This window comes from Equus przewalskii, chromosome 1 (genome assembly GCF_037783145.1).
Source record: "Equus przewalskii isolate Varuska chromosome 1, EquPr2, whole genome shotgun sequence".
Classification (NCBI taxonomy): domain Eukaryota; kingdom Metazoa; phylum Chordata; class Mammalia; order Perissodactyla; family Equidae; genus Equus; species Equus przewalskii.
In genome coordinates this window covers 95,901,407-95,915,877 of record NC_091831.1, presented here as the reverse complement: position 1 = coordinate 95,915,877, position 14,471 = coordinate 95,901,407, and the positions used below count along the sequence as shown (strand labels likewise).

At 42.4% G+C, this 14,471-nt stretch overlaps 1 long non-coding RNA gene across 1 annotated transcript in view; it reads right to left on the bottom strand.

Moving 5' to 3' along the window:
• The window catches only part of LOC139083192 (uncharacterized), a 37,996-nt gene extending 26,110 nt beyond the window's left edge, over positions 1-11,886 (bottom strand). The window contains exon 1 of the long non-coding RNA XR_011539737.1: positions 10,700-11,886. This is a non-coding gene — a long non-coding RNA (uncharacterized lncRNA). The remainder of the gene's footprint in view (positions 1-10,699) is intronic.
• Between the last annotated feature and the right edge of the window lie 2,585 nt (positions 11,887-14,471).

Genomic DNA, 14,471 nt, shown 5'->3' with positions numbered 1-14,471 from the left:
GCTGGTGCTTAGTATGGAGAGCTAATTAGAGCCAGGAGAATTGGGAACGAGAAAGAATAGTTTCAGGCTGGCTGAAGGGTGAGGGCTGAAACAACGTTTTAATCCTCGTGTGTGCATGCACATGCCCGTGAGGAAGAGAGAAAGCTTCCTCACTCAAACTTCTCGGTGTCTGTGGATTGCCACCAGAACCATCATTCCTCCAGTTCCCTCGAGACCCTCCCTGCTGAATATAGAAAGGTTTAGGTTTATGGTATCAGTCATGAAGTTGAGACACACAGAGAGGGAGACAAAATCATTTTCCCTTCCAAATGAAATTGTGCTAGTAAACAGGTGCAGACAGAGTTTAGCATCCATTCCTCCAAGCAGTCTCTTTGATGTGCTCGAACTGTCCGCCCTTTCTGTATTTGTTTATTGTGTGTTAACTACAACTTTGCTTGTTTCTCCGCAGATGTTTGGACATCCATTAATTAGCACATCCTCTACAAAATATTTGCGGATGCTTTGCACCAAGTGAAAGGAAAGGCTGCATTCCAGCTGGAAAGGAACTACAATTAAGAAGGCGCAAACACACACTCACACACACACACACACACACACAGAGTCTTTAGGACAGCTTGAGAGTAAGACAGGAAGACGGGGGGAAACATGGGTACTGAGGAGCAGAGATCCAATGGGACTCATTTTCAAGCTCACACGTCATCAACGAACATTTAGCCAGCATGTAACTCCATGACCAAATTAATTCAGAAGAAAATAGTCTTGTCAGAGTGAAAAAGGAAGGCCTTTATCCTCTAAAGTAAAATGGACCAAAGAAAGACTCCTCAAAATTCATTATTTTTCTTGACCTCCCTTTCACCATTTTTGTTCTGGCTGAGGAGCCATCAAAGTAACTGGAAAATTCAGAGTAAAAAGGGCAATATTGATTTTTAAACAATCAAACAAGCTATTTGCTTGAGAGCTTGTTAGGCTGGCTCCATTTCCTTACTGCGACAAACCTGTCTGAAGAGGCACCGAGTAGAAAGTGAAAGAAGTATTTGATAGTGTTTCTATAGAGATGTGCCCAACCTCCCTCCCCATTCCTCCCACCATCTTTCCTGGAGACCTGACCTATCCATGGTCACATCCCTCCTGCTGGATAAGGTGTCGTCAATTCCTTTACAAAATAGTGGTGCCAACCCGCCTAGATATCATGTAAAACTTTCATCAGTCAGATTTCATCTACCTCTTCGGAGCCTACATCTTTTTTCAATCTTTTAAAGTCAAAACTTCCTTCCTCTGGCCCTTAGCACTGCCCTTTTTATGGACAAAGATGCAGCGACATGCAAAAGGCCAGCCAGCATGACCAGACAATTTTCTCATCTAGCCTGGGAATACATCTCTCTGGAAAATTAATAATCGCTATAAAATCTCATTCCCCAAATCCCAGTAAATAACTTTGAACAGATCATTTCACATTTAGTCAAAGCTATAATGTGAGACTATGGTTAGCAAACAATACTTCAGTTTTCATCACAATTATTCATCATCATTTTAACATTCTACCTCTGGTTGTGTTTCTTAGAAGGAAGCCAGCGCAATGCCCACTGAATCTTAATAAAACCCACTGTGTATGAGGATCTTCTCTACAAAGGAATTACAATAAAACAAACAAACAAAGTAAAAGCTATTTTGGTGACAGTTTGGGAGTGAGACAAGAAGACTAGGTGTGGGGAGTGACATTGTGCTAAACATACATCTGACTCCCCACAACAGGGGTGTGAATTTGGCGTTCTTATTTCTGTGGACCGATAAGGAAGCTGAGGCTGAGAGATTAAGTCAGAGAGCCAGGACTGATACTTGTAGAGCTATTAGCACTGGTTAAGGGCATGGGCTCAGGAATCTGAAAATGTGGGGTCAAGTCTTGGCTGTGTCAGTGACAGAGCAATGGAAGAGAGGAGGACTGGGGAGTCATGCTGAGATGACGGCTGAGTGCCCAGCGTGACATTCAGACAGCGGAGCACAATGGAGGTGGGTATGCATAGAGGAAAGACACATGCCGATATGATGGCTTCAGAGGGCCAACCAAGCCTCAGGTTCAGAATCCAAGCAGAGGAACTAAGTGATTGTGCAGAGAACAAACTGCATCAGCTTTAGCCCCAGGATTTTCTTAAAATATGTGAGTCAGCTGCCCTTACTGCTGAGGACATAGGGTAAAACCAAATCAAGGGGCTGGAGCCCACGCTGGGAACCTGGCAAGAATGTAACATAAAACTGAGCAGAACTGATAATTTCATTGACTAGATCCAAATGGCCTATTGGCCATTTCACATATACCTTCATCTTAACATACGTGTGCACACATACACAAACACACCTTGCAGAGTAGGCATTATGTTCCCCATGTGACAGACAGGAAAGCAGAAGATCAGCATAAGTGTGTAACTTGCCCCAGTCACACATCTAAGCAAGGGCATAACTAGGGTTTAAATCTAGATATGGCTGACTTTAAATCTCACACCTTTATACATGCTGTCAATTAGAGATTAGGGTCAACCAGATGCTGTGGCACTTAAGGCAGGTGTCAGCCATCAGAAGGAACCCATAGAAATGTGAACAAAAGATTGAAGTAGTTCATAGAAAAAGAAATTAAAGTGGCCAAGGAACTAGGAGAATACGCTCAATCTTATTAATCATTGAAAATGAAATTAATGCATTATGAAACACCACTGCTTACCTACTAGATTAACAAAAATCTTTAAATGTTTGATAACATCAAGTATTGGTGGAAGTGTGAGGATGTGAATAACCTTGTACACTGCTAGTAGGAGTATCAAGTTATTCACTTGTTGTGGAGAACAACCTGGCAATATCTATTAAAATTTAAGATGTAAATAATCTCAATTCATCGATTCCACTTTTTAGTATATACCCAAGAAATATTTGCCCCAAAATTACACACACAAAGATGTATATACAAGAACATGCACTTCAGCTTTGCTTGCAATGGCAAAATACTTGACAACAATCATAATGGCCAAATAAAGGAAAGAAGTTAATCAAAATTGTGGTAACTCTTCAGAATTACCCCAGGACCTGAGAAAACAGGCAAAAAAGGGCCAAGGAGATGACTCCCACTTGGTCTCCCTGTAAAAAATATTTCAGGACTGGGATTAAGATAAGATGCTTGGATCAAGGTGAGCCCACCAGGCTGTAGTTTCACAAGGCCCTCACAATGATACTCTTGGGCATGAGCATGGAGCGGAGAATATTGATTCCCATCCTGGTTTATATTTAGAGGGAGGCGGGTCTGTGGGCTGGCTCCTTCTTGGTTTTGGGGGAACAGAGGGACAGACTAAGAAAGAACAAGATAGTCCTCATAAACATCTGGGAAGTGGAGACAAGAGAAGGAACAGATCCTGCTTTTCTCTTGTCTATGCACTGAAAGCTGGTTTCTTGATGACAAAAGCAGTCCTAGAAATGGACACTAGTGGAACTAGAAATAATTAGTTCCATTTAGCCTTGGAAAGAAGCACAGTCAAAAAAAAAAAGAAAAGAAAAGACATAAATGGGGCTTGAGCTTTCCCTGTGGTGAGTCTGAGGTGGGGAATCCCCAAGGCGAGGTGGCCCATGGCTCGAAAGCTCCCCGTGGTAAACATGGAGCGGGGAGCAGCACCCCACACACCAATTTGTGGACCACGCCAATTACCTCCAAACGATGGGAAATGATTAGTCATGTTAATTAAAAATAATTTTGTTCCCACTTCTAGAAAGGTCAGACTGTCAACTCAATGGAAAATTGAGCCTTCATACATTTTCGTTTGATTCCCTATGCAGTCTAATTAGTCATAATTCGTTGTTAAAAGTGATAATTTTTTGGATAACGTGGTTGCTTTTGATTGTGCTGCCTTCATTATTATGGCAGCATTATCCTTATTACTGTCACAGGGTCGTGCTTTTGACTCTTCTGAGCCAATGAAATAAGGAACTGATGCTTCCTCAATCATTGCTGATCGAATCCAGAAAGATCACAAGAGGCCTGCAGTGGAAGGCAAGGGACAACTGTTTCCATGTCTATATGACATGTTTTTCACATTAAAAAAAAAGAGAAGGGCAAAAAAAATAATATAAAATAAAGACACTTAGACGTTAGGCTCAGAGAGGCTTGTGTTCAATCCTAGCTGTGTCACTTACAAGCTCTGTGACCATGAGTAACCCACTTGCCCTCTCAGATCATCAGATTCCCCGATTTAAAAACAGAGATAATAATGCCTATCTCATCATTTGCCAGGAAAAAATAAATAGCAAGTGTCAAATGCCTAGCAGACAGCCTGGTCTTTTTATCAACAGTTAGTGAAGAGAAGCCCATTTGAGAGAGAATGCATGTTCTCTTAACTAATGTAGAGTCTAAACGATAGCATTAAAACTAACCTATACTTAGATCTTCAAACTTTACTATGTTCTGTTACATGTATTACATTACTTGAACTTCCTGCCAGCTGACAAGCTATGCCATCTTGGAGAAATGAAGCAACTTGTCCAAAGTTACAGAAGGAGTGAATGGTAAAGCTAGGCCACAAATTCTAATGTTTGCTCTAAACTAATTTTTAAAATGTTAGCACCCTCCACAAAACATAGCTCTCTACAGAGCATTTGTTGGCTGTGGTAACAGACCACAGGCAGAAAGCACAGTCGCCTTTGGTATTCACTGGTGTTTTCTCTGTTCTGTTCGGGGATCTGAGAACAATCCTCTTTATGTTAAACAAGGGCTTGGAACAAAGGCCTCATCACAAATACTCACCCACCAAAACACTCAAATAATCTGGAAGCCAAATAAGGCATCATCCAATCCAGGTCCTCAGAGTCCTAGAGGAATTTTGGAGGGCTTACTCTAATTACCTTTTAACTCCAAACTGTTCCCATCTGGGATCTGAGAAAACGGGAGAAATGAACTGAATTCTGCACCTAATGTTAATATACTGTGGTTGTGCTTGACACATATTGCTGTGATTATGCTGTGTAAGTGCACGCTGTCACTTAAAGCAAACTTAAAAAAGTAAAATAAAAGTGAATAAAATAAGCACGCTTTTGATTAAATACAAAAGACAGCATGTCTTAATAGCGCCCGTCAACAGGGAAAGTCCATTCAATAATGCCAGTCAGAGGAGAAACCACTTAGGAAAGCAGCAGTGTGGTGGATTAAAAAGCCTTTTTGTCAAATATAAAGGTCACCCAGGCAGTAAACTCCTTAAAGGGAAAGACAATGCATTTCACGCATGAGAAGCTCAGCCTGAAACAAGACACGTTGACCACACGAATGGATAATCCTGTCTGAGTGAAAATAGACTCAGAGGCATCATTTGCAGACTTAATGGCATAAAAAGGCCATCAGAGAGGACAATGAAGTTCATGACTGACCCAGATGCCACCTCCAGACAAGTGTCCTTGAGAATCTCTGAAAGTGTGAGAGAATTTTCTAGAAGACCTTGACTGAGACCATGACCTAAACCTGTGTCTTCTAGTGGCATATACAGGTGAAAGGTCCACAGGCCAAGAGCTTCCCTGAGTCACACAGAAAACTCTCCTCTTCATTAGTGGGAAATGTCAATTCTGGGACACGTCCTATTGCAGGATGGGCTCATCAGCCCCTCTGGGCTATGACCTCATTAGTGGAGTAAAGCAGAACAGGTTGCCAGTGCTCGTGTTAACTAATAGCCATCACTGAGTGTGCTATGCAGGCCAGCAAAATAATCTTTTCGAGGAACTTGCTTGTCCCTTAATTCTCTTTCCCAAGGCACTCCCCAGTGTGCCAGCTCATCAGATCCGACTGTATATGGTAATCAGGTGGGTCAAGTAACGAACTAGGGCTCCAGAAGGAAAATCCATCACTGCCAAATTGCTGATCAAGGGTCCCAGGGCCCAATTTCCATCCCCTGTGTAGTTATAACAAGATGGTTCTAATGCTCTAGCTTTAGAAATTTCCGACTCAGAATAGTCTTTGGACAAGTTATGCTCCAAAGTTCAGCCAAACAATTTGCTTCCAGTTGGGCCATATATTTTGGACCTATTTTTTTTTTTTGCATCTTCTCTGAGCCCACTCACTTCTGCATCTGCAGGGATGAATTGGGTTAAAACCAAGCTGCCTTCAGCAATCGAGGGGACTCTTCAGGCCACCACATATGGTTGTGCAGGTTGTACCCTGCTGAAACATGCTTGTGCACAGCTTCAATTCCCCAGCAAATATCTTGGGATGAGAATATCAAATCTGCTGGATTAAAGCAAGCTGGATTCTGGGCTTTATTTGTCCTTCCCACTTTGTGAAAAGACTTGCCTCTGATGGGGCACTTACAGCTAGAACATATAAGATAGTTGCAATTAATTGTCAGGGTTCTTTGGTTGTTTGCAACAAGAAGAGCCTCTGGTTATGACTTATGATAAAAGGAATTTATTGGAATGGGGATGATTAACACACAGAACCGAAAGCTTGCTGAACCAGAAAAAAGGAGGGCAGAAATTAAGGGAATTGTAGGGTCAAGAAAGGAGTTACTTGACAAGAATTGCAGGAGGCCAATTCTTCCTAGACAGTGGTTACTCCACTCATGAGAGTGCCCACGTAGCCTGTTTTCGATCAGAAGAATATTCCTTGGCTAAGATTGGGCAGAGAGCCCTGTTTTGCCATCCCATCAAGACTGCACACAAGAGGAAGAGGAAATTCTCCAAAGGGATGAGGGCATGCTGTTATCAACCCAAGGGGAGAGGGCTGGGCAGCCAAAAGCAGCAAGTGTCCACCTCAACCCCGAGACTCTCACTGTCCTTTTCCAAGAAAGCAGTGGGTACTTCGTAAGCATCTGCTGCACAGAGCACTGTGCGGAGGGCAAGAAGAGACAAAAGCAGCACACGGTCTCTGACTTCGCAAAATCAAGTAAAAACACGTGCAAAGCATGTACTTCCACATCTATTTGAATTTGAAAAACATTTTTGAAAAAAAGAGTAGCAGAGAAAATCATTTTCAAACTTGATACTTAAAATACAATTGGTCGCAAATTGCTTGTGACTCACCTCACAGGTCTGTGGGTATAAATGTTTGACCTAGAGAATTTGTGCTTTAAAAAGTGACTGTCAAACTGCTCTCCAAAACCCCTCAATGTCTTAGTGGCCTCCTCCTGGGAGAGTTGGGTAACAGCCTCTTTAAGCAGAGGAATGCCTTTATTATTTGTCACTTCCAGGAAACTGTCAGTTGAATATACTCTCTGGCAAAATAAGTTTAGAAAACAGTGCTCTTGAAGTTCAGAGAAGGGAGACTCTGTGGTAGGATGCTTAACAGAGAAAGGGACTCAGCAAGAAAGAGGTTTGGTGTGGGTGAGGTTAGAGCCAAAGAGGGCACACCGGGGTGGGGCACCCTATGCAAAGGAGCAGAGGTTGACACATGCATCACTCCTTATAGAACAGTGGATGCATCGGGTCGACTGAGGCGAGCAGGACTACATTGTCTGCACATCTGGAAAAGGCAGTGACAATAGCATCTCCCTCATGGGGTGGTTGTGATGATTAAATGAGATCACGTTTGCGATGCTCTAAGCGTGGGAGCACAGTGAATGGCTCTTTTAAGAAAGCATTCAACAAACACCAAATACGTATTGATTACTTTAGGTTCTTAAGCAAAAGATGAATGTAGGATTGGCAAAAGACTGTACCAATGACCCCGTTCTTCTTGGGAAGGCTGCTTTCCTGAGAAGGCACTGATATTACGCGGACCAGCAACATGGCACTAACAGTTAAAATGAATGGGACAGGATGACAACATGGTATGTCAAGGGCAAATCTCAAAATTAAAAAATAAATAAAACATGTATATTTAAGTCAGAGGGAAACTTATTGAGGGATATTGGCTACACGGGTGATGGCAATGCTGCAAAGCTAAAAGAGGACTTGAGGCAACCCAGAATTAGTCACGGGCAGGTGGCAATGCCACCCCTGGCTGCAGAAACAAAGGAAGGAGGTGTATTTTAGAGCCAGCAGCCGGGATGACCTAGACAAGGGATTGTCAGGAGGAAGCTGAACGTCTGAAGCATTGGAGAAGACGGACTGCAGCTAGAAGCATTTCCTAGGCACAGAGCAGGGGCCACGATGCCCCAGCTTCCCCCTTCTTCTACACTCTGGTCTCCCAGGTCTTCCAACCTTCCCAATGACTAATCCAGTCTAGAAGCCAATTGACAGGAGGGCGTGGGAAATGCAGTAGACGTGCCAGATGAGGTTCCAACAGCAGAGTAGGGAAAGGCAGAGATGGATCTCAGGGTAAACAGGTCAGGGACAGAAATGGGTGTTTTCAAGTGAGCATCAATAGAAATTGATGAATTCTAGAAATGAAGAGTAAGAGAAATGGGTAAGCCCAGACTGACTTCTGTTTCAGGTACAGGTGAGCGAGGCAAAGTGTGTTGCCTTGAAGAGGAGGAGTTGGAGGTGTGAGGTCTGGGGACATGGGTGAGTGGAGGGAAGGGGAGAGCTTCACTTCACATCCAGCCTGTCCCAAAGAAAGGTCCTTTCATGGGACTTCCTGTGATACTCTCCCTAGGATCCTGCTGGGAGGTGAATGGGATTTCACCCTTCAGGGTCTCTATGGATCTCTTTGTGTGTGTGTGTGTGTGTGTGTGTGTTTGGGTCTTAACACCCACCTGCTTCAGTTGGCACATTCTTTCTGTAGATATGGTAATGTCATTGATTAGGCTGCTGTCAAGTGCTCTTCAGCTTTCAGCTTCCATCTCTAACTTAACCTTCCATGTTTTATCAGTCAAAATCCCAGAGAGGAGCTTGCCTTTCTATGACCCCTCTGAGCTCCATACTATCTCGCTGATGCCAACAGGAAATTTGGGAAAATAACCAACTGTTTAGGACAGAGAAGGAGTGGAAAGAGATGGTTAGAACCACCACAAATGGATTTTTGTCTTTTATTATTTTGTATTGAAATATGATTAACATATAACATTGTGTAAATCTAAGTTGTACAATGTGCTGATTTGACACATTTATATATTGCGTTAGGATTACTACTGTAGTGTTAGCTAAAATCTCTATTATGTCACTTAAGTATTATTTCTTTTTTATGGTGAGAACATTTAAGATCTAGTCTCTTGGGAACTTTGAAGTATATAATATAGTATTGTTGACTATAATCACTATACTGTGCATTAGATCTCCAGAACTTATTTATCTTCTAGTTGTAAGTTTCTACCCTTTGACCAACATCAACCCCATTCCCCCACCTTCGAGCCTCTGGTAACCACCGTTCCACTTTTTGTTTTTGTGAGCTCAGTTTTTTAGATTCGACATATAAGTGACATGGTACAGTATTTGTCTTTTTCTGTCTGATTTATCTCATTTAGGATACTGCCCTCAAGGTCCATCTGTGTTGTCACAAGTGACAGGATTTGCTTCTTTCTCATGGCTAACAACTCATTTTATATATATATACCACATCTTCCTTATCCATTCATCCACTGACAGACACTTACGTTGTTTCCATGTCTTGGCTATTGGGAGTAATGCTGTAATAAACATGAAGGTGCATATATCCTTTCAATATCCTGTTGTCATTTCCTTTGGATATATACCCAGAAGTGGGATTGCTGGATCATGTGGTAGTTCTATTTCTAATTTTTTGAGGGACCTCTATAATGTTTTCCAGAGTGGCTGCACCAATTTACATTCTCACCAAGAGTGCACGAAGGTTCTCTTTTCTCCATATCCTTGCCAACACTTGTTATCTCTTGTCTTCTTGACAGTAGCCATTCTAACAGATATGAGTTGATTTATTTTTAAAAAAATTTTGGTAAGTTTTTAGAGGATATATTAGGACAACTAACTAATTCTTCCCACCTCGTTTTATTTTGTACTTGGACTAAAAATTTGTTGGATTGAATTTGACAGTTGACTCATTCCTTGTGTTATCACTGCATGGACATAACTAGAAAGCTTCTCTTCCTTGGCTCGTGTATATATAGCCAGCATAAGGAACACAGTGGTCTGTCTCGTTTCTCAGGTAGAATGTATTTTTGCCAGCCTTGTGACTTTTAGAGCCTTGGGTGAATTGTACATTTGTGTCTATACATAGTGTGAATACATTTCAAGAAAATCTAAGGAAATATTGGAGGAGGACCACCATTTCCTTTACACTGTACTAGGAGTTTACCAAGGAAGGACATGAAGCAAAATGGAGTGAATACTATAGAAGGAATAAGAGAGAATGCTATGTGCGTGCATAGGTGGAGCTGATCCATATTTAGATACTTGTGTGTTCCTTTGAGGATATCCAAGGGCAATTTGGGATGAGGGTATCATTTCATCCTAAGAACTAGTTTTTCACCCCAAGGGTAAAGAGCATATATTTCCCTGGCTTGTGGGTTGAGCTAAACAAAGTTGTATGATCCTCTTAGCCACCTGTGGACCTCAGAATTATGATTGAATGCCTGACCTCAAGCTGGCCTGGCTCCATATTAATAACAGGAAAGTTCTTCTCAATCTTCTCCAAACCACAAGTCTCAAAATTAGGCTACAGGTCTTTTCAGGAAGAGACTTCTCTCGAGGACATTTATGTGAATATGTATATGCGTGTTCGCATTTATTCTCTAAAAATGCAAAACAGCTTCGGCAGTAACTTTACCTTTGCTGCATTTATTTCAATCAAAATCAGGAAACAGAATGGCCGAGAAAAGAGAGGCAAACTCACCCTCAGTGCTAGTGTCATACTTGAATCATCTTCAAGTCACCTTCTAGTATTACGATGCTCAAATGAATTTCTGTGCTGCTGTCTCAGATGTTTTCCTTGAAGCCTTTCTTAGCTTGGATAGTGAAACATAGTCCCATTTGCTTTAACTCTCCTTTCTGTTGTAAGCTATAGAAGACAACAGCATCCGTATGCCCCTTCCTTTTTCCAGCAACAACAACAACAACAACAATTCACAACTGTGTTAAGGAAGCAAAACAAAACCAGCTCTGGGGGACAATAAGCGGGCCAAAGCAGTGCAGTATTTCATCCTGGTGTTCTGCGGTTTGAAGAGTTTCATGAGGAGCTCGTTTATAATCCCATTGAAAATAAAGTGCTCAAAAATAAAAGCTGTTTGGTCTTTTCAAGTTAACTGTCCTTTGTTCGTGGCGCATTAGTGGAGCAATTTTTAAATAATGACAATTTTTTTTTTCCGTATGAAAGATGTTTTTTGCAATCAAAAGCGGGTTCTTTATTTTCGAGCCTGGCACTCACATTCATTAGAACTAGTTGCATCCAAGGAGTAGAGGTTTATTTGTTCAGCTGGAAATGGGACATTAACATTTTAAGAGGATGATGCATAAGCTTTTAGAGATAATATTCTCCCTGCCCTATTCTCTTGCTGCTCTCTTAAAAAATGCAAAATGCATTTTTTTTCCCCCTAAGAAGTGAAGAGTTTATAATAAACAGTTTATCACAAGGGCATAATTCTTTTGCAAGCTCCCCGCCCGTGTTTTCAAGAAATCAAAATTCGAGTAACAAATGGAAGGTTTACAAATATGAGCGATGCCCAGAATTAAGCAAGCGTCAAAGCTCAGATCAACAATGAATATCTCTCTGTGTATAAATATCTACCAAAATTTAGCAACAGCTCTGCACTGTCTTAATTGGCATGCAGCTGGGATGGGGAAGTCCTACCACTCTCTCATTTTCTTTTTTCTTCCTTTGTCATTCAGTGTTCTTCCTCTTATTGAAGGAATCCCTCTCTTCTGGCCTTCTCAAAGATTTCCTTCCTCAGTTTCTTCCCCACTCTCCCACATCGTCACTTTCTCCTAGTCGGCCTTCTGGATTATTCCCATCTGCACACAAACAAGCTCCAGTATCTCGTTGTAACCTTGCCTCACTCAAGGACCAGTGGCTCTTCCTCATTCAAGCTGTTGCTTCATTTCTCCTCTTTTTTAATAGCCGGACTTCTCCAGCGTTGTTTACACATGCTGTCTCCAATTCTTCCTTTCCCATACTTTTCAATCCGCCCCCATCTGACTTCAGTCCCTATCACTCCATAAAATTTTCTCTTGCTAAGGTCACCAAGGAGCTCTGTTTTGGCAAATCCTCCAATCATTTCTCCTTTTTTTATTTTATTCCACTTGGCAGGGCCAACAAAATCAACCGCTTTTCCCTTTGGAGAGTGAGACAAAATTCCCCTCCTGTGGAAGACAGAGGACAAGGGTCCCCCAACAATGCCCATTACTCTTGGCTTTGACTCTCATCCAAACCCAGACCACAACGTAGTAAATGCAGCTGACTTGAGCTGCACTCATCCATGTTTTTATAAGATAAGGAGAAACGGACCAGGAGTTATTTTAAGGATTTCCGCGTGAAGCTGCATCTCCCAGTGCAAAGCTGTCTTTGGGCCAGTGTCCTGTTGGAGTTCTAGTAGTTACCTTTTGAGTATGACAAGAAAATACAATGCAATCAATTTATTTTTCCTCTAATCCTGGTCTTTTAGCCATATTTCACATAGTAAAAAGAAAATGGGAACTCGAAATAAATTCTGTCCTTGAAAATACCTTTGATTCTTCAGTTTTGACCCCAAAAGAGCCTCCCAAGAAGGATACTCCAGGAATGACTTATGGTCACTTATCACAGCCCAGTTGCTGTTTCTTTGCTAATTTTATGGATTTGAGTTAATTTATTAATGAAACAGATGGAGACGTCGGTGTTTGAAGGTACTTTGCAGATAGCAATGGGGAATAAACCAATTCATCAACTCTTCCGCAGCAAACCATCTGAGGACTTAATTGAGAATTGTCTTTAGAACTCAGGGCTGTTGTTTCACTAGGGTATGTTTTCATGATGTGCTAATGGCCCCTTAGGGAATTCATTCTCTGTCGCTTTTCTTTCTTCCCTGCCTGTCAGTGTTCTCCATCAGCTCTCCTCCCACTTATAGCTCTGACAGCCTAGCCTGCCTGATGATTCCACTTGTCATCTACCTGTCCAGCCACCGATGTATTTCGATCCTGCAGAACACCAGGAATTGCAGACACTTGGCAGCAGAGCCAAATTAGCATGAACAGTAAACACAGGACACTGCAACTTCCTTGGATTCAGCTATTTGCTACCCTCAGAAGGAATCGGCGAAGAGCCAACAAGGAGAAACACAAAAATGAATGGTATTGCAATGTCTCCTGAACCTGGGGTTTGGGGAGACCAGAGGAATTCAGGCCCTGGGGCATATGTGAAAACTTGAAGCCCATGACATTTCACTGCGAGAAGAGTTTTTATCTTCCTGCGGCCACTGCCCAAGGGATCTGCTTAAACACATCCCCCGAGCTACAGACTTCTGCTTTTGATTGATTGCCAGTGGCATTTCTCCTCCATAAAGAGTTCTCACTACAACACAGCCAGCTGTGAAGTCTATTTAACCACAGTGTGAAAACTTTCAGCCTCCAAACCACCAGCAGGTAGGTCAATGGGTGCCCGGCTCCATTAGTCTCTGCAGCTTTGCATGAATTTATTCACACTCCACTGATGAGTATTAAGAGGAGCCTGTGTGCACGGAGTGATGCCCAGCTTCCACCCACCTCCTCGCTTCCTTTCACAGTTGTCAGAGGGGAGCTCTGCACACTGAGTGAATCCGCCCCTCCCCACCAGTGATTGAGATTGATCTGGGTGCCAGGGGACTAAGACCACGTTTTCCCCACTTCCGGGTCTCCACCCATAGAGATACAGGAGTATCAGCCTATAAATCTGTCTGCCCCTAATATTCACTATTATCTCCCTTGAGTCCATTGGGAGTAATCTCTTCTTGCCCCATATTCCTGTTTATATGATAAGTAACTGCAGATGTTCAGGTCACCCTTGCCCCCCCTCACTCCAATCCCCATAAGGTTCTGCTTGTCCCCTCTTCTATTCCCTGTTTCCACCACTCCCCAACTTCTGAAACCCTGCTACTGCACTCCCTAGAATTCCAAGTCCATTGGCAGCTGAATCTCCTATAACTCTGAACTTTTCTCTGAATTTCCTCTTGAACTCCTCACTCTAACTGGAACCTGTCTCCCCTGAGAACTGCTTTCCTTGAAGCCCTCTTACGTGGTGGGTGTGTTTCTCCCACGGCCCTACTACTGCTTGGCATCCTCCTTGGTCCTCCCTGTCCCTCCAGATCATTCTCGATCTATCCCTGTCTTCTCATTCTAGAGCCTCTAGATTTGAACCTCTTGACATCAGATTTTTATTAAGAACAACTCCTCCTTGTTTCAATCATTTCCTGAATCCTGTGTCATTCACCTTAGTTTCTGGAAGATTTTTTTCCTCCAGGCTGTCCTTGTCTCCAACACTGCTCTTATTAATTGATAATTTTGATAGACGTGTAGTGACCTTTCCAAAACCTCAGCATCTCAACTCCTTGAGCAATTTTCCCCATTGATTTTGTTCTCCACACTGCCTCAGCCACCTATTTCCATGTTCACAATATAGGCCCAGTCATTACCAATAACCACAACCCCTCCACAATCAT